Below are 16,244 nucleotides of genomic sequence, written 5' to 3'. Positions count from 1 at the left end.
CCTGAATGCAATTCAAAACTGAAAGAAAGGGATAAACTCTATATAAGTAGACAACCTGCTGGATATGCATAAGGTGCGGGAAAGAAAAGAGAAGGTATCTATCTAGCACAGTAACTGTGTCAGCCATAGCCACATCTGCTGCAATTGCTTCTAGGTTCTCTGAGCTTATATCTGTACATTTCCTGCATAACCCTTTCATATCTTCTCCTGTCTCCAAAACTTCTTGTGCATCATATCTAATCCCATTCTCAGCTGTTTATCTTAATTTCTATTTCACTGAGAAGATAGGAGCAATCAGAATACTTCTACCAACTCCCAGTACCACTTATACAGACATACTTCATTTTATTGTGCTCCACTGTATTTAATTGTGCTTTGCAGATATTGCATTTTTTAAAAAATTGAAGGTTTTTGACAACCCTCTGTTGAGCAAGTCTATCAACACCATTTTCCCAACATTTTCTCACTTTGCATCTCTGTCACATTTTGATAATTCTTGCAATATTTCAAACTTTTTCATTGTTATTATATTTGTTATGGTGATCTTTAATCAGTGATTTTTGATGTTACTATTGTAATTGTTATGGGGCATCATGAAATGTGCTCATGTAAGACAGAAAACTTAATTGATAAATGTTGCATGTATTTGGACTACTCCACTGTTCTGTTATTCCTTATTTTTCACCTCCTTGAGCCTCTCTATTTCCTGAACACATATTGAAATTATGCCAATTAATAACCCTATGATGACCTCTAAGTAATTAAGTGAAAAGAAGAGTCACACATCTCTCACTTTAAATCATAATCTAGAAATGTGTAAGCTAAGCTCAGTGAGGAATGCATGTCAAAAGCCAAGATAGGACAAAAGCTACACCTCTGTGCCAAATAGTTAACCAAATTATGAATGCAAAGGAAAAGTTCTTGAAGGATATTAAAAATGTTACTGCAGTGAAGACAAAAATGATAAGAAAATAAAACAGCCTTATTGCTGATATGGACAAAGTTTTAGTGGTCTGAATAGAAGATCAGAGCAGACACAACATTCCCTTAATCCAAAGCCTACTCCAGAGCAAGGACCTGACGCTCTTCAAATCTATGAAAGATAAGAGAGGTAAGAAAGTTGCAGGAGAAAAGTTTGAAGCTACCAGAGATTGGTTTGTGATTTTTAAGGAAATAAGCTCTCTCCATAACATAATAGTTCAACGTGAAGCAGCAAGTGCTGATGTGGAACTTGTAGCAAGTTCCCAAAAGATCTAGCTAGGATCCTTAATGAAGGTGGCTACACTAAAGAACAGAAATCCAATATAGAAAAAAACAGCTTTCTATTAGAAGAAAATGCCATCTAGGACTTTCATAGCTGGGGAGGAGAAGTCAATGCCTGGCTTCAAAGCTTGAAAGGTCAGGCTGCGTCTCTTGCTAATGGCCAATGCAGCTGGTGACTTTAAGTTGAGGATGAAGCCTATGCTCATTTATCACTCCAAACAATCTGAAGTCCCTTAAGAATTATGCTAAATCTACTCTGACTATGCTCTGTAAATAGAACAATAAAGCCTATATGATATCACATCTATTTATAACATGGTTTACTGAATACTTTAAGCCCACTTTTAGACATAGCACTCAGTAAAAAGACTGCTTTCGAAACATTACTGTTCATTGACAATGTACCTGGTCACCTAAGAACTCTGATGAAGACACATAATGAGATTAATGTTGTTCTCATGCCTGCTAAAACAATATCCATTCTGCAGCCCATAGATCAAGAAGTAATTTTTACTTTCCAGTCTTATTACTTAAGGAATGCATTTCATAAGGCGATAGCTGCCATAGATAGTGATTCCATTAATGGACTTTGGCAGAGTAAATTAAGGCCTAATGGAAAGGATTCACCTTTCTAATGTTTATTTATTTTGAGAGAGAGACAGAGAGAAGGACAGAGAGAAAGAGGTCAAAAGAGGAAGGGACAGAGAGAGTCGGAGACACAGAATCCAAAGCAGACTCCAGGCTCTGAGCTGTCAACACAGAGCTCGACATGGGGCTCAGATTCAGAAGCCATGAGATCATGACCTGAACCAAGATCAGACACTTAACTGACTGAGCCACCCAGGCGTCCCAAGGATTCACCTTTCTAGATGCCATTTAGAACATTTGTGATTCTTTGGAAGAGGTCAAAATATCAACATTAGCAGAAATTTGGAAGAAGTTAATTCCACCTCTCATGGATGACTTTGAGGGGTTGAAGACTTTTGGGGAGTAAGTAATTGCAGATGTGGTAGAAATAGCAAGATAACTAAAATTAGAAATAGAGCTTGAAATGTGTCTGAATTGCTGCAATTCTTTTTAAAAAATTAATATTTATTTATTTTTGAAGGAGACAGAGAGAGAGGGAGAGAGAGAGCAGGGGAAGGGCAGAGGGATAAAGAAGAAACAGAATCTGAAGCATGCTTCAGGCTCCCAGCTGTCAGCACAGAGCCAGACACAGGGCTTGAACTGCCAAGCCGTGAGATCATGACCTGAGCCAAAGTTGGACACTTAACTGACTGAGCCACCCAGGCGCCCCTGCAATCCTTTAAGAGAACTTTAACAGCTGAAGGTTTGCTTCTTATGGAAGAGCAAAAAAAAGTGATTTCTTGAGATGGAATCTACTCCTGGTGAAGATGCTGTGAAGATTGTTGTAATGACAACAAAAGATTTATAATGTTACATAAACTTGGTTGATAAAGCAATGGCAGGGTTTGAAAGGATTGACCTTAATTTTGAAAGAAATTCTACTGTGGGCAAAATGCTATCAATCAGCTTTGAATGCTACAGAAAAAAACTGTTCATAAAAGAAAGAGGGAATTGATGTAGCAAACTTCACTGTTGCTGTATTTTAAGAAATTGCCACAGCTACCTTCAGCAATTATCAGCCTGATCAGTCAGCAGCCATTAACACTGAGGCAAAACTCTCTACTAGCAAATTGATTATGATTTGCTGAAAGCTCAGATGATGTTTAGAGTTCCTCAGCAACCAAGTTTGTTTTTTTTTAGTTTTTATTTTTATTTTATTTTTTTTTTGAGGGAGAGTGAGAGTGAGTGGCGGTGGGGGGGGATTGGGGGGAGGGGGGAAGGGAGAGGGAGAAGGAGAGAGAGAATCCCAAGCAGGCTGTATTCCCATAATGGAGCCTGATGCAGGGCTCAGTCTCACAACTGTGAGATCATGACCTGCACTGAAATCAAGAGTCAGATGCTCAACTGACTGAGCCACCCAGGTGACCCACAGTCAAGTATTTTTTAATTAGGTATGGTGCATTTTTTTCCCAGACATAATGGTATAGCACACTTAATAGACTTTAGTATAGTGTAAACATAACTTTTATATGCAATGGGAAACCAAAAAATTCATTTGACTCACTTTATTTCTGTTGTATGGAAGTGAACCTGTAATATCTCAGAGGTATACTTGTAACCCACTACCAATATGTGCACATATGCACTCTGCCTTCCTTACTAATACCTTGGACGATCTATTGGTAGAGGTACTCGAGTCCAAATAATTCACTTGTACATTGTTTCATGTACTTGTATCTACTCAAGCAAATCACTCTAAAAATGTACTCTTTTCCTTGCATCATAAATATTTCCATCCTTATTAATTTATGTGTATCAACACACAAAGATACAGTTATATTTTATTAAGGAAAATCCTCTGCTCATTGTTGGGAGACAATTTCCTATGAGTCTACCAATTTGTATAGATCTTACAAAATGAAGCATAGGCTATTCTTTGTTCCAGGTTATTTTTACAAGAATGTTTGTATGGGAGTCAGATTTGGGCAATAACGATCATGTCTTCTGCCAGAGCAAAGGGAAAACATTCTTGTAGCCTTTTATAAAAGACTCAGATTCCTTAAGTTCAGGCTTCGTCTGTAACTCAAGTTCCTGCATATGAGAATTCAAGCTCAGAGGACAGACATAAAAATGCTGAAACTATAGCTACTACTATTGCTGTGAATAATAAACTGTCTTTTATCTCTGACCCAGTAATGGTGGGTCTTCCACTAGCATTAATGAAATTGCACCAAGCTAAATTGTAAGATTGAAGTAAGTAAAATGCAGACCCTTTGCTTTTATTGCCATCAATCTCATTTATCTGTTACACTATCCTTTGCAACAAAACTCCTTGAAAATGTTGTCTATACTTATGATCTCAAATTCCACTTCTTCCATTCTGATTATATTACTGCACAGAAACTGCTTCTATCAAAATTTGACTTAAAAATTGCTTATTCCATTGGACAATTCTTAGATTTTGTCTTTCATTATTTATAACCAACATTTGACACTTCTGATAACACTTTTCCTTCAGTTTCAAGGTCTTTCTTCACTTGGTTTCCAGATCAATACCAATATGTTTTTGATCCTTTAGTACTGGATGTTAATTCTCAGTATCTTTTGCAGATTTTTCCTCAGTTTTTTTAGTCTCTTTAAGATTCCATCCCTTAAGATGCAAGGACTTGGTCTTGAAACACTTTTCTTTGCTGTCTACATGCAATTTCTGGAATAACTATCTCCTTTAGCATCATGATTTTAATTATCTGTCCACACTGACAACTAGCATATTTATATCTATATCCCAGACCTCTTGAGCTACACATTTACTTCCAACTGCTTGACACATTCATTTGGAAGTAAAATTGGCATATCAACCTTAACATGTTTAAAACTGTACGATATGTTTCCCCCCATAAGCCTGTTCCTTTCACAACCTTTAATTCTATATAATGTCAACCATATCCTTTAAGTTGCTTAAGCCAAGAACCTTAAAAATTTCCTTAAATTCTCTTTTCCTCATGTCATGAATCCAGTATTTCCACAAATTTATCTCATACTTCAGTTATATTTAGACCATAAACCCTCTTATCACCTCTACTGTTATACCTCTACTCTTCTATCTCGATTACTGTGATAGCCTCCTAACAGATTATAATATTTCCATTCCTCTTTCTAAAGTTTATTCTCACCAAAGTAGGCAGAATAACCCTGTAAAATGGAAATCTTTCCTTCTGTGCTCATACCTCTGTTGGCTTCCCAACTCATGCAAAGTATAATTAATGCATAATCCTTATAGTGACCAAGAGGACTCTTTTACCTCATATTTTAAATCCTTTACTCTCTGACTTACTCTGCCCTATCAATGTAGGCTTCTTCAGTGATTCTTAAACATTCCAGGAACATTTATTTTCAAGATACATAAACTTCTTCCACATATCTATAAAGCTCACATCCTCATATCTCTTCACCTCTTGGCTCAAATGTTATCTTTTCCCTTAAATGTCCAATTCTCTGAATCCTGGAACATTCTGTATACCTTGTTGTTTTTCCTTGCTCATCTCTGACATCATTTTATATCATTTACAGTTTTTATTTAAATATTAACAAGTATAATGTAGGCTTCATGGGGAAATTATTCAGTCTGGTTTTTTTAATGATTCTCTATTTGTGACATTTAGAATAGTCCCTGTCACATAACTGGTACACAATAAATATTTGCTAAGTGAATGATTTACTTAATATATACATACTTGGACACATCTCAGAGAAAGAAAGAAAAGAAAGAAAACATTTTTCTTTATTTTCAAGTGAAAAGCTTTGATTTAGACAGAATTCAATGAAATATTTAATTTAGTAACTATTCATAAGTAGTTTATCATATTTCATCAGCTTTCAGTTGTTCATCAGTCTGTGTTTTTTATGATTATAAATAACTAATAATCTATATTCCTGCCCTTGAGGTTGGGGTCAGTGCTAGTAAATGGCAAGTTGCTATTTTTATTTTATGCAAACATGTTTTTCTGTATATTAATGATCAGATATTCTCTTTTGGAGATTTCAAAATTTATTTTTTATCCTTGTTATACACATCTAATTAGTTACTCTTTTTATCTGCTGGTGTGTGTGTGTGTGTGTGTGTGTGTGTGTGTGTGTGTGTGTGTGTAAAATCTGAGCTTGTTCAAACAATTATGCAAGTATTCATTGAGGGGAAGAAGAAATGTAGTGGGAGGGTCTTTCAGCACAAGAAGATGGGGAGAAGTTTAATCAGATGGAAATTAAGTCTGAAGGTGGTTGTTACGGATTCAATTGTGTTTCCCAGAAAAACATATTGAAGTACTAACTTCTAGTATCTGTGAATGTGACCTTCTTTCAAAATAAGGGCTCTATAGATGTAATCAAGTTAAGACAAGGTCGTTAGAGTGGCCCCTAACCCAATACTAATACAATGCAATACCTATAATTGGTGTCTTTATAAGAAGGAAAGAGACATACAGGAAAAACATCATGTGAAGATGGAGACAGAGATTGAATTGATTTATGTAGAAGCCAAGTAACACCAAAGATTGATAGCCATAACCAGCAGCTAAAGGAGGAATGGAACATATTCCGAGCCTTTAAAAGGAACCAACCCTGCCAAAAGCTTGATTTCAGATTTCTAGCCTCTGTCTGCAAAAGAATAAATTCCTGTTTGTTTGGGTTTTTTTAAAGTTTATTTATATATCTTGAAAGAGAATGACTGGATGTGTGCACAGAGCCAAGATCACTTGCACATGAGCGGAATGGGCAGAGAGAGGGAGAGAAAGAATCCAGGCTCTGTGCTGTCAGCGCAGAGCCTGATGCAAGGTTCAATCTCATGAACCATGAGATCATGACCTAGCTGAAAAGAGTTGGACCCTTAATCGACTGAGCCATCCAGATGTTCCTAAATTTCTGTTTTTTTTTTTAAGCTACCTGGTTTGTGGTATTTTGTTATGGCAGCCCTAGAAAACTAATATAGTTGTTATGCCCAGAAAACAGTGGAGGAACTCACTCGTTGGTAATATACCAACTCACTGGTTGGTGATATACCAAGAGAGCAAAGAAGTGTATGTAGTCAAGAAGCTGTATTTTGGACACTAATGTTCAAGTCTCACCAGCACCTCCCTGTCTGCCTACCGTGGCATGTGAACAGCAGAGCTGCTCCACCCACTCTTATCCTAAAGGCTAAGACAATGAACCTCTTGTGTGTAACACTAATGGGCAAATGAGTCTTTATGAATCTCCTAAAGTTTGCTTTAAATATGACCCTGGGGCTTTGAAAGCCTCTAGGAAGGAGAGTTTGAAAAGCCATTAGTAACAATGTAGTTTAATTTCTTCACAACCTTGAAGGTGGAAGGCTTGAATTTGTGTTTTAAGTATAAGCATTTTAAAATATATGATAAAGTTACACTTGAGGTCGCCATCAAGAAGCATACCTGTTGCATATGTAAAATCTATATTGTTGGAACAGACTGTAACTCTTACATTTTCTCTCATTCATCTGGATATTATGGGCAAATTTCCTTTATCTGCTTTACTTGGGTTTTTGCTTAAATAATCTCTTTTGAAATTTAGCTCCTTGAATTTATAAATCAAATCCATATATTCAAGACCTCATTGAGTTACTTACTATCATGTAACTTTTAACAACCTGAAATCTTTTTTTTTCCTTTGGTTTTCCTTTACTTCTTCTGTTAAAATATGAATAACGGTATGCAATTACTAGAAATGACTAGGCCAATAATATAAGTTATTTTAATTAAACCAATATAGTGTCATTCTGGTCTAAGCATGAGCAAGAGTCCTCAGTGCAATGAATCTGCAAGAAAGTTGATAGTTTCTTTCAAGAATTTCTATGAAATGAAAAAAAAGAAAACAAGAAAAAAAGAATTTCTATGAAATGTTTTTAATTCTTTAAAAGTTTAAATGATTTAGCACAGTATCTCATTATCATCAATGTCAGCCTTTGGGTATAATTAAAAAATATGCTTCAAATGAAGTATTGATCAGGATTCTTTATATGAAATTATATCCATGCTCCTAATTTCTGTTCTTAAAGGTTTCTACCATGTCATAGCCAAATAATTCAAAAGGAATATTCTGGTTAAAAGCAATCTTTTAAATTCAGTTGGTGTAGAATGACTGCCAGGCCAATAAAACTTGAATATAAACAGTGAAATCTATTAACTTCAGAAGAAAACTAACTTTTTTTTTTAACTTTTTTTTTTTTTAATTAGGTCACCCTTGACACATAGGACAGTGGAGGAGCAAAAAGATAAAGTTGACAGTATCCTGAGCACTACCCAGGAGAATATGTCTTTGTTTAGAGACAATGCTTAGGTCCACAGCTATATTGGAATAGTTGTGAATTTTTTACTGTTTTTGGCTGGGTATCACAACCTGAAATAGGTACTCATGTGCAACTGACATATGAAAATCTGGCAAGACAGTAAGTGCAGTTTGCCAAGGATGGAGAAGAAGCCAGGTGAAAGTGAAAGGTCAGGATAAGTCTGATTTCAGGGTGATTTCAGCAAAGGAACTTTATGCTTAAAAGCTGTCCTGCATGGAATCACGAGAGCATCTTTAATACTCTGAAGTAGAAACACATAGGCACTTTCAGCTTTATACATTTGTAGGTAAGGGCTAGTTGTCCCAGTGGCTCATGAGAAGTTCTCCAGGCTGAGCCATAGGCATACACTATTGGAAGCAAATTGACACTAAGATTACAAGTATGGCACACAGAAACAGAAAAAAAAAGGGGGGGGGGAGCATCTTAGATGTCTTTGTGGAGCAGAGGGGGCCCCTACCTCTTTCATTAACTTGTGGAGAATGTTGGGCCCTCTGAATTTTGTAGCAATTCCAAACTCATCACAATGTATACGCACATTTCTTCAGAATTCACGGACTTCACTTAATGTATATTTAGTACAACCTAAAGGAGAGGATAAACTACAATTTGCTTATAGGCTGCTCAATTGCCAAATGATGTTTTTTAAATCAAAATGAAAAGTTGGCTGTAATTCTATCTCAAATTCTTTATGTAATCATTAAAGAATATAAACTAGCGTGACTAAGATTTTCAGCCATCCCTTTGATAAAAATGTGCTTTTCCTTAGAAATATGCTTCTCCTAGGAAAGCACACTTGTGCTTGTATTGTTGTATGAATAATTAATCATTTCCAGTTAGTTATTCTTAACTGGGAGTGTAACACAATGAGGAGATTATTAGGTTTTCTCATAGCAATAAATAGCTCTGGGAACCTGAGAATATCTCAGTTATCTCTTACTGCTCTTTGTATTCCTGTCAATAAAATGGGGATGATAAGAACTGCCAGATCTATTTCCTATATCTGTACTTAATATGCTGTACTTAATATATATTATTAGTGTAAAAATAATACATTTTTTTCAACGTTTTTTTTTGTTTGTTTGTTTGTTTTTTGGGGACAGAGAGAGACAGAGCATGAACGGGGGAGGGGCAGAGAGAGAGGGAGACACAGAATCGGAAACAGGCTCCAGGCTCTGAGCCATCAGCCCAGAGCCGGACGCGGGGCTCGAATTCCCGGACCGCGAGATCGTGACCTGGCTGAAGTCGGACGCTTAACCGACTGCGCCACCCAGGCGCCCCTAAAAATAATACATTTTTAAAGGAATTATGAATCACTAAAGTTGAATCATTATTATAAGTAGGCTTGGCAGAAACACATCTGTGTTGGAATGTGGTTTTATATGGTTGACTAAATTCAAGTGAAGGAAAAATATATTACTAAACTGTCAGGAAATAATTTTAATGATCAAATATCTGATTTCTTAATTCCTATGTACCCCAAAATGTTTAAGATTAAACAATTCACTTTCTGATAATAATTATTTTAGCATTATTAAGCTGGGTATTTCACATGGAATAAACCTGAAAATTGGCATCTATATTTCAGTAGGCCTAAGTGTGTACCTGTGCACAATGGTTAATAGTTTGATAGCTGGAAATATTTGTTAACACTAAATAACCGTAAGCAGTGACTTTCTTTCAAGGTATTTTTGAAGAATTGCAGTCATATCTCAGAAAGATTCATCACTTACTTTCTCTTTTCAGTGATTATTACAGAAGTCTACAGACAGCTACACCTATAACAGCAAGTTAAATACTTCATATTCTACGATATATTATTTGAAGTACTACATTTTTCAATTTATTTCAGGATAAACTGATAAAATTTCTATATTGGACTTAAATTCAACAGTTCCACTAAGTTGAATAATTTTATCTTCACTCTGCAGTTGCTTAGATACCTCTGGGTATTTTCTGGTTTTATCTTTGTTGCCAGAAGTATTTATGCATCAAACTAGGACCAGTGATACTTAACCAACTTGATCTTTATTATACTAGTGCATAGGTTACTACTTAGACAGAGATTAACAAGCCAGTGAAAGTGCTCTCTGGGGATAGAGAGTCTACTGTGTTGAGAGGGTCAAATGCATTATCCATTTCAAATTCTAAAGGATAGAAAACAGCTTTAACATATTCTTCGTCCCTCTGCAACTGCTGTTGTAATGAATATCACTGGGCATGCTGTGCTATCATTTTTAATTCCATGAAATAATAAAGTTTATGAAGTTAAGACCTAGCAAAATTCAATAATTTTTAAGTGTTCTTTTCTCTGGCTTAAAAAAAAAAAAAAAAAGGCCCTTGGATTAATATTCTTCCTTTGCAGGGAAAAAAGCATCAATAGTTATTTCAATGTGTTGAATGTAAAATATTTTGCATGAAAAAAATCAAGGTGCCAAAGTTATTAAAAGGGAGTGACTAGACAAGAACTTCTTTTCAAGATAAATTGGTAGCAAAATTTTATCAGAAGTAGTTTTACTTGCACAAATCACAATATATATGAAACTGAAAAATAAGGTATTTTGGCTTTTTAGTAATAAATGTAAACATAATGAAACAAATATTAAGACTTTGCATGCCATTTCTTATAGAAAAATATAATTATAATATCTCTCTATTGTATATTCTATCAGAATTGTAGAAGGAATATACTATCTTCTTAGTCCAGGTCCATATGCTATGATAACCATGATAAAAATTGGAAATAGAGAATTAATAGATCATCTACATAATTTTAAAGTTGTGGTATTATAGAACAATATTTAAAATATTGAATTCCTTTCTAATCAAACTTAACCTTTTAAAGTATAGCATTTGATTATATTTTTAAAGAAAACAATTTAGAGGTAATTTTTTTTTGTTCTAAAATGTTTTTCTTACCTAAAAGAAATAAAATTTATCATTACAATGATTTTTTTAGCATATCTGATTTACTGAATAAAAAATACAATAAAACTTGAAATTGTTTCCTGTCAAAACCATGGAATACAAAAAAAATTCAGTACATATTGTTGCTTTTTAAAAGTATCTTAAAATGAGCAGTGTCTTAGTGGCTCAGTAGGTTAAGCATCCAAATCTTGATTTTGGCTCAGGTCATGATCTCATGGTTTGTGGAATTGAGCCCTGAGTCAGGCTCTGTGCTAATGGCATGGAGCCTGCTTGGGATTCTCTCTCCCTCTCTCTCTGCCCCTGTCCTGCTGTGCTCTCACTGTCTCACAATAACAAACTTTTTAAAAATCTAAAATTATTTAAAACAGTAAACTATACTTTTCAGTTTTTTTTTTGCAATGATATATTGGTCTCTATTTATAACAAAAACAAAATACCATATATCTTCTGTTCCCAAACATTTTCTCTTCCTTCTCCCATTCAGAGCATTCTCTTTCCTTTGAGATGTTTCTTAACTTCTGTTGCCTTATTACTGAAAAACTGGTAGTATTTTTAATCTTTTTTTGCTTTTTTATTAGAATTTATTAAACTTCTTATATTCAACTTTTATTTTTCTATAATATTCAGGATTAGTTCTAATTCTGCACTTTCTCATCAGTAAAAGTAAATTTAATATAACAAATGCATTTATTTTTCCTAATAAATAATTAAATTATTAAATCTTATTTAATTAGGGGCACCTAGGTGGCTCAGTCAGTTAAGTGGCTGACTCTTCATTTTGGCTCAGGTTATAACCTCATGGTCCTTGAGTTCAAGCACCACATCTGGCTCAGTGCTGGCAGCACCAAACCTGCATGGGATTCACCCTCTCCTTTTTTCTCTGACTCTCTCTCTCTCTCTCTCTCTCTCTCTCTCTCTCTCTCTCTCAAAATTAATAAACTTAAAAAAAAGTTAACTTAGTTAATTTATACCTTATACAAAAATAAATTCAAAATAGATGAAAGACCTAAATATGAGATCCAAAATGTCCAAGAGGAAGCCTTTAAAATTCTAGAGGAGAACACAGGCAGTAGCCTCTTTGGCTTCGGCTGTAGCAACTTCTTACTAGATATGTCTCCTGAGGGAAACCAAAGCACAAATAAACTGTTGGAATTCATCAACATAAAAATCTTCTGCACAGTGAAAGATACAACCAACAAACTTAATGGCAACCTACTAAATGGGAGAAGATATTTGCAAATGACATGATGATAAAGGGTTAGTATCTAAAATGTATAAAGAAATCATAAAACTCAACACACAAAACATGAATAATCCAATTAAAAAATGAGCAGAATGGGGCGCCTGGGTAGCTCAGTCGGTCAAGCATCCGACTTTGGCTCAAGTCATGATCTCACAGTTCATGTGTTCGAGCCCTGAATCAGGCTCTGTGCTGACAGCTTAGAGCCTGGAGCCTGCTTCGGATTCTGTGTCACCCTCTCTCTGACCCTCCCCCGTTCATGCTCTGACTCTCTCTGTCTCAAAAATACATAAAAACATTTAAAAATATTTTTAAAAATTATCAGAATACATGAATAAAGAAGGCATACTTATGGCCAACAGACATATGAAAAGATGCTCAACATCACTCATCGTCAGGGAAATGCAGTCAAAACTACAATGAGGTATTATACCACACCTGTCAGAATGGCAACACAGAAAACAACTGGCAAGGATGTGAAGAAAGGGGAACGCTGCTGCACTGTTGGCCAGAATGCAAATGGTGTAGCCACTCTAGAAAAGAGTATGGAGATTTCTCAAAAAACTAAAAATAGAACTACCCTATGATTTAGCTACTATGTCTTTACCCAAGGAATACAAAAATACTATTTCAAAGGGATACATGCACCCTGATACTTATAGCAGCATTATCTACAATAGCCAAACTATGGAAAAAGCCCAAATATTCATTGACAGATGAATTGATGAAGAAGATGTGGTATGCATGTGTGTGTGTGTGTGTGTGTGTGGTGAAATATTACTCAGCCATCAAAAATAATGAAGTCTTGCCATTTTCAACAATGTGAATGGAGCTAGAGAGTATTATGCTAAGCAAAACTTGTCAGTCAGAAATACAAATACCATAGGATTTCACTCATATGTGGAATTTGAGAAACAAACATTATCATAGGGGGAAAAGAGAGAGGCAAAACAAGAAACAGACTCTTAACTATAGAGAACAAACTGATGGTTACCAGAATGGAAGTGGGTGGAGGCATGGGTTAAATAGGTAATGAGGATTAAAGAGTACATTTATTGTGATGAGGACTGGGTATTGTATGGAAGTGTTGGATTACTAAATTGTATATCTGACACTAATATTATACTGGATGTAGAGATTGGTTTGCTTTCAAATGTGATGAAAACAAAATCTTTAGACCTAATAAACATACTAAATGCAAACTAAACATGAAGAAATCTACACTAAATTCCATCACAATTAAGATTAAAAATAAAAACTGAAAAAGAGAAAATACTAAAAAAACAGTTATGTTGTATACAGAGGAAAAAATAAATTACAGCAGGTTTTCATTAAAATACTGCAAGTAAGAAAAGTGACAACACAGTTAAAGTATGAAATGAGAGATGGATGTTGGTAGAGAGTTAATGTAGAATTCTATATCCAGAAAAAATATCTTTCCAAAATGGATGGTAGATAAAGTTAAAAGTATGGGTAAATATATTTTTTCATTATTTCTTTGCATCATTATGAATGATAATTGATTGTTTAAATAAAAAATAATAATGTATTGTGGGGCTTATTACATAGTTATAAGTAGAACAAAAGCTGAGAGATTAGGAGAGAGAAGAGGGAAGTATGTGATGAAAAGGTATAGTCCCATACTATTGCAGAATGCAGTGTAAGTTAAGTGGTATGAGATTGATTACTTGTGTTAAGTTAAAGATGTATCCTTAATCTTAAACTTAATCCTTATAACTTAATCACTAAAAATAAGAAAGATAAATTATATATAAATAATCTAATATGTAAAGGAGGAAAATGAGATCAAATAAAAGATAAAGTAAATAAAAACAGAGACAGGAAAATTTAAACCAGCCTTATTAATATAAAATTTTCTAAACTTTTCAGTTAAAGGCAGATGTCACACTTTGAATATAAAATCACAAATAGATTAAAAGTTATGGAATGGGAGAAAATAGATAATGTTAATTCTAACCAAATAACACAGGTCTTCTGAATATCTGATAAGAAAGGTTTTAGCGAGAATATTGCTAGGAATAGAAACAATCATTTTATTATAATCATAGGTTTAATTAAACTCAAAGTAAGACCAAGAAAAGAAATAAGAAAGAGAAACACAAAAAACAATGAAATTGAAAACAAAATTTATACCAAGAAACAATGAAACCAAAAATTGTTTCTTTGAGATGAGTGAAATATTTAAAGTTCTAGTCATTCTAATCAGGAAAATTAAAGAGGCAATACAAATTACCAACGTCAGAAATGAGTGAGGGTACATTACTACACATACTACAGATATTAAAATTATATTATAATAAAACAAATTTTGTGAAGTGGAAAAATTTCTTAAAACACATCTGCTATTTAAGTTTACTCAATAAGAAATAGATAACCTAAGTTTTAATATTCATTATGGAAAGTGAATTTGTTATTACAAAGAATCTCCTAACAAACAAAACCTCATGCCCAGATGCCATCACTGGTGAATTCTTCCAAATATCTACAAAAGATTTATGACAATTTTACAAAAATGCTTGAACTGTCTCTCTCTAGCAAAAAGGTGGAGGGTGCCTGGGTGGCTCAGTTGGTTGAGCATTTGACTCATGATTTTGACTCAGGTAATGATCCCAGGGTCGTGGGAGGACCCCTGAGTTGGGCTCCACCCTGAGTGTGGATCCTGCTTGGGATTCTCTCTCTCCCTCTCTCTGTATCTCTCTCTGTCTCCTCCTTTGCCCCTTTCCCCCACTGTCTCTCTTGTAAAATAAGAATGCTAATAAAAAGAATTGTTCAAGGAGCAGTTTTCATCTTATTCCATGAGGCCAGCATTATCCTGATCTGAAAACCTGAAAAGACAAGGGTGAAACAGACTTTAAGGTGACCCCCTAAGGTCCCCATCTCCTAGGTGGGGATCCTATCCTTTTATAATCAATCCTCTCCCTTTATGTGTGGAAGAGACCAGTGACTTGCTTCTAAACAATAGAATAAGACAAAAGACCTGGGAAATCCCTCCCATGATTACACTGTTACATAAGACTGTCTTGCTAGAAGACTCCCTGTTGTTTTGAGTTCTACCAACTACTCAATTCCAAAGCCATATTATTTTTAGGTATCTATTAAAGCAGCATCTTGCTTCTGGATACAAATTTCTGTCTTAGCCAGTTAGAGCTGCTATAACAAAGTGTCATAGATTAAGGTGGCTTATAAACAGAAATGTTAATGGTTCTGGAGGCTAGAAGTCTGAAATCAGAGTGACAGTGTGATCACTTCTGGTGACAGATTTGTTCCAGGATACAGACTGCTGGATTCTTATTGTATACTCCATTGACAGAAGGAGGTCTGGAGAGCTCTCTTGGGTGTCTTTTATAAGGGCACTAATATTACTTATGGGAGTTCCTTTGTCATAAGCTAATTACCTCTCAAAGGCCCCCACCTCATAACACTATCATATTGGGGGGTCAGGATTTCAACATATGAATTTGGGGGAAACATAAACATTTAATTGATTCCAGGCATACTGACTATTCTGAAGTGAAGGTCCTTGGAAAATAGCAGATGGCAGAAAAGCTCTTTGCTTTACTTTCTACCTAAAAGCAAATCATAAAATTCCCAATGGAAAATGTACCCTCCCCATACCAGGAAGAGAATATTATCCCCAGAGACTGAGAGTCAATACTAAAATGGACCTGTAAAAACAAATCTAATAAAATCTAAAATAACTTTTATTTTCTGTTAGTTTCCCCTACTTTGGATATTTTTGTTTTGAATATTCCTGTGAACATGTAAACATAGTAAATTCTGTATATGCAATATTCTGTTAATGCAATATAATCATTCATGTAATACTTATTCCAAAGTTATATTTATTAAAACTTCTAATTTAAAAAAGAGGAGTGT

At 34.8% G+C, this 16,244-nt stretch overlaps 1 long non-coding RNA gene across 1 annotated transcript; it reads right to left on the bottom strand.

The window, feature by feature from the left end:
- Positions 1 to 3,259: 3,259 nt before the first annotated feature.
- Positions 3,260 to 13,410, bottom strand: LOC121037956 (uncharacterized). Its single transcript, XR_005794079.1, has 3 exons — positions 13,398 to 13,410; positions 12,482 to 12,486; positions 3,260 to 3,401 (listed from the first exon to the last, which is right to left on the bottom strand). It is a non-coding gene; the product is annotated as an uncharacterized LOC121037956 (long non-coding RNA).
- Positions 13,411 to 16,244: the final 2,834 nt, after the last annotated feature.

This window comes from Herpailurus yagouaroundi, unplaced genomic scaffold (assembly GCF_014898765.1).
Source record: "Herpailurus yagouaroundi ecotype Mexico unplaced genomic scaffold, PumYag 164, whole genome shotgun sequence".
Classification (NCBI taxonomy): Eukaryota; Metazoa; Chordata; class Mammalia; order Carnivora; family Felidae; genus Herpailurus; species Herpailurus yagouaroundi.
This window is presented reverse-complemented; position numbering and strand designations above follow the sequence as displayed.